This window comes from Camellia sinensis, chromosome 2 (assembly GCF_055761805.1).
Source record: "Camellia sinensis isolate YWXY chromosome 2, ASM5576180v1, whole genome shotgun sequence".
Lineage (NCBI taxonomy): Eukaryota > Viridiplantae > Streptophyta > Magnoliopsida > Ericales > Theaceae > Camellia > Camellia sinensis.
Genome location: NC_138962.1, coordinates 117,156,900 through 117,162,236, shown reverse-complemented (window position 1 = coordinate 117,162,236; position 5,337 = coordinate 117,156,900).

Below are 5,337 nucleotides of genomic sequence, written 5' to 3'. Positions count from 1 at the left end.
AGATTGATCTAAGTTTGGGTGCTTGTATCTTTGTATGGTATTCTCAGGTTATTTTAAGTTTTTATGCCTGGATGGACTAGGCAACCTTGAGGATCTGGCTATAACTAGGGGCCATTCTCCATGGTATTCCCTCTTGGACAACCCTAGTTTGAACATTGAAGCTAATGTTATGGAGGTTGTCAAGTGAACTAGACTGCATCTTACGCCAGTTCCAACAACAGTCCTAGTTAAATCCTTTGTCTTATTTATGTATCTCAGTTGAGACACTTTTCTATTATTGTGATAATCTGTTCATAAGGGGATGTGAACTGTGTTTTGGTTATTATCATGGTTTTATCTGTTGGCCATTCATATTCCCCTACAGGTTGTGTTTGGGGTCTTGTGGTCCTTTTGTATATATGGCACCAGTTGCAGAAATTGTAATGGCTACTGTATATAGTATCTGGTTTATGTTGCTGCCAAAGTTGTCATGCTGCTGCTATTGCTTGTGGCTCTGCTGTTGTCCTAGGAGTTTTGTTGAATTTGAGTGAGGCTTGAGTGTTTTTACAGCATTTTGGTGCATTGATGTTACTGTTTGTTGGTTTGATATGTGGGCTCATGGGCCTATTCAATTCCCCTATTTTGATAGATATGGCTGCTGAACAAGTTGTTGTTGTTTTTTTTTTTTTTCCCCTTTTTTTGTTTTGTTTTGTTTTGTTTGTGTTGTTTAGTTTCTTTTTCTTCTAGTTGGGTTTCTGGTCTTGATGTGTTTTGGTTTGTATAGTTGTCTTAGGGCCTGGGGAATGCCCCTTGTAATCCTGTTTATTTTGTTTTATTCTATGACTTACCCAAAAAAAAATTACCACACCCTCTTTTAACTTTACCATTTTATTTACCTTTTTCAATAACACAATACATGTGTTTCCAATAGAACCATTTCAAAACATGAAGTCTCCAGTTTACAAATCCATGATATGCATAATGCGATGTATGATTTGCAAACAATTCAATTTCCTAGTCCACATGCAATTTCTAACACACAACAATGTTATCCTCGACCGATAGCCAAAACAGTTATCTCTAATGCAATTATTAAAAGATAACAACAACAACAGTAATAATATCCAAAATGATATTAAAGCCAAAATCTCCATGATTCCCGATAACAACATTCGCACTCCTTATGAGTCTTGTGAATCTCAATAGAATACTCAATTTCCAAAAAAAAAAAAAAATATTCATATAGTTTTCCAACAGCCCCTTTACTTAAAAAAGAGTTCAATACTTGATATTTTCCAATGGTTCATAAACAGTTTCCAACCAAACCTCTTTTCTCAAAAATCTCACAACAAAACAATTTCCAAAACACCAAACATCCTAAGTTCTGATAAAATGTTGGGGACGTCTTTCCAAAAACCCAAATTTCCACAAAATCTCTTTATATGACAATCATGAGTTTGCCAATTCCAAACCGTTACTGAAAACAAGAGCCTTTTCCCCGAATTTGTACATTTATACTATATAATCAAAACCTATGTTTTCCTAAAAACTCATAACTAAGAAAAATAGCATATAACAACGCTAAATAACATGTACATCGTTAAGAAAATGTCTACCTCAAAGCAAGAAGAGGAAAAGACCCAAAGCCTAAAATTGACGGCGACAAAAACGCAAACTTTCCAGATTAAAACAAAGCCCTGAACACCGTCTACTATAAAGTCGTAAGTGCTAAGAGTGAGAAATGATTCAAAGGGGATGAAACCAAGGTTTGAAGCTCAAAAAGCTTTAAAATGGAAATCTGGTTCGAGAGAAGAGAAAAATGAGCTCAAAATATATATTTTCTACTTTTTGCTGATATTTATAGAACAAGCACATTGCAGGTGCCCAACAGATTGCGAGCGCGATTGACACAATCACGGGCATGACCAACTATCTCACAGGTGTGATCTTCAAATCGCAGCCCCTCATGGGCCACACACTTTCCTTCCCATATATGGACCTGAAGACGTACTTTGGTTGTGGGTTATTCGTGGCCCATCACAGGCGCGACCCTTAACACAAAACATCACAGGCACAACAGAGACCATCGCTGCTGCAACTAGCCAAACTAGGCAGGCTGCTCACTGGTTTCTAGGTTCAAAACTAAGGTTCCCAACAACAAAAGAGAACCAACACAAATGAATGCAACCCACATCAAGTGTTAACCCAAAACAAAAGAACAAAAAAAGTTGGGCCTTAACCCCAACCACTACAATCTGGAGGAGATCCACACCATCTAGTTGGCTTAAGAGATTAATTTGAGGAACAAAGGGACAAGAATCCCCCAATTTAGAATGTTGCCATACCTTGACCATACCTTTTTTATTATTATTATTATTATTTCCATCAATTTTCTATCCAACTTCCATCAAACTTGCATCACGGCCATGCCTAGGATACAAATATATATTTTTAAATGTATATAAAAGATATTTAGTACAAATAATGATACAAAATAAAAAGAAAGTACACTATTATATTATTTTATATAACTTAGTGTTGAAAATGCAATAACAATAAAAGTAAGGGACTAGATCCAAAATTATGAAAAGTAATAAATTATAATTGATATTTTAATGAGAGGATGATAAAAAAAATAAAAATAAATAAATAAAAAATTGGTTCCTGTTGGATCAAACCGTAGCGTAAGGCAAAAAATCAGGTGAAAATGACGGTACTCAAAACTTAGGGATTCAAACAATAAAATGATGCCCTAGGGTTACAATAATAATAATTTAGCTTTAATAGTGATAAATAAGACACTGGGATCGATTAGGGTTCAATCGGGCTAAATTGTGAACTTTCTTGAATCAAGAGCCTAATATGTGATTAATCGATAACGAAGGGTTTTCACTACAGTGAATTCAAAAACTAGGGTTGTAATTGTGATTACAAAAATTAATGCCTCTACAACTCAACCAGCATAGTCCAAAAGTACTCTCCAGATCAAGCCTCGTTTCAACACAATGAAACAAAACAAGTAAGCCATAAGAGCTGGATAGACAAGTACCACCTGTTAAACTAAATCAACTGACCTTGAATCTCCTAGCCTCTCTCGTCACTGCCCATGGCCTCAATTCTCTATAGCAGTTACTACCTCTATCACTTTGAAGCCATGCCATAAATGGCCCGGAACAACCCAATTGAGTCATATGAATGTGCAAGATTAATAAATAAATCCAACAGGTAGAAATAAATTAACTAGCCAATATATTCTGATCCAATCAAGACGTAGAGAAAATAAGTTAAAACTACTAACCAGACCAAGCCAACTAATCTCACATCTTCCAGTCTCTACCGCAGCTAGTCAAGGGCTTCAATTGCCGATAATAGTGACTCCCCCCATCACTTTCAAGCCATGTCGGAAGTGGCCCCAGAACAATCTCAATTGAGTCACATGAATGTACAAGATTAATAAATAAATCCAACAGGTAGAAATAAATTAGCTAGCTAATATGTCCTAATCCAATCAAGACCAATTACATGGACTACCAATTACTATATGGACCAAAATTAGGATCATGTAAAACCCCAAAGATCAGCCTAACTAACGGGCACCGAATAAACCAACTTGTAGCATCAATTTATTGCAAAATAGAATAAATATAGACCCATATATAACAGGTTATCAACTAGCAGCAACAATATGGGCCTAGACCCACATATAACAAGTTATCAACTGGCAGCAACAATATGGCCTACCTAGTGCAAAATATAGCATTCGATGTTTTACTCACATGCTACTCCCTTATATAGACTAGTAGATCCACTACCTCAATACCACCAAGGACAAAACAGCAAGCCCAAAACCTGCATGTTTCCCATATAAACACCATGCTGTATTGTGAATACACGCCACGAAAAAATTTTGGAACCCCCAACAAAGGAAGGCCTCCACGACTCTCACTGACACATTGATCATTGTTGTGTTTAAATTTTTTTTAGAGGTTATGTCTGATAATAGCATGAATGGTTCAGATCATTTTGAGAGTCGTAGGAGTTGTATTTTGTGGAGGTCTCTATCATTACTGTATGTCACCCATGTGACACCCACTCATTCTTATGGATATGGAGATTTTGTTGTACCCAAAACAGGTTATTGTGCTTTGTTGTGAAGTGTTGTTCTGAGCCTCTTTCGATAATTTGAACTGTTCATATTATAAGATTCATCGAGTAGATCATTCATGTAAAAAATTAAATTGATTAGATATTTACAGCTTTATAATTAAAACACATTTATTTTTATAAAAATTAACGGTTAATATAATTTTTAAAAAAAATTAAAAATAATTAAGACCTAATTATGAGATTATGAATATTTAATTAATTTAATTTTTCACATAAATAATATTCTTGATGAACTCCAAAATATGAACCATTCAAATTATAAAAAAAAAAAAATTGGCGATGAACTCTTACAAAAGGACATAGCAAGTTTATGTTTTGAAAGTACAGAATTTCCATTGACTAGAAGACAAACAAAAGTGCCTAGCAATAAATAAGACAGCAACCAACCAATGTGGGCCCAACAATCACTTCAACTCAAAATTATCTCCGGCCACCACCTAAATCCATATTTGGGTTGAAAAAGTAGACCGAAACATAATCAGGTTAAGTTTGAGTACTTTTAAAAAAGTCAAAAGATTAAAAAGTTACTTAAAAAGTTAAAAAGTTAACACTATTTATTAAAAGTCAATAATTACGGTTGTATAACTTTTAATTCAAATTTTTTTCTACAAATTAATTTTTATAATTTTTTATTACACATTTTTCAATAAAAAATCAAAAAGTTAACCCAAGCATCCATATTTTTAACCTCAATTTTTTAACTCAAAAAGACAAAAAGTGCACTTTTTTAGTCTTTCCAGACTTGGCCTCAGTATATTTGGTTTAAATTTTTAAATTAAATTTTTTAAAAATTAAATTTTTTATTTTTTATATTTTTTTATTTTTAGTATATATTTTTAAAATTTTAAATATTTTTATATTTTTTTAGATATACTTTACTTAGATTTATTTAAAAAATAAAATATTTGTGAAAATATTTTAAAAAAATAATAAATACACAAAAATATGAAAAATATATTAAATTTTTATATTTTTTTATATTTTTGATATTTAGTGAATTTTTAAAGATTTTTTTATAAAAATTATGTTTTTTAAATGTATTTATATTAGCTGTGTTTAAAAAAAATTTTAAAATTACTTAAAATATTAAAATATTAAAAAAATTCAGTAAAAATATAAAAAAATTACAAAAATAAAATAAAAAAACAAAATTTTTTGAAAAGTATTTTTAAAAAACCAACCAAAGTGAAT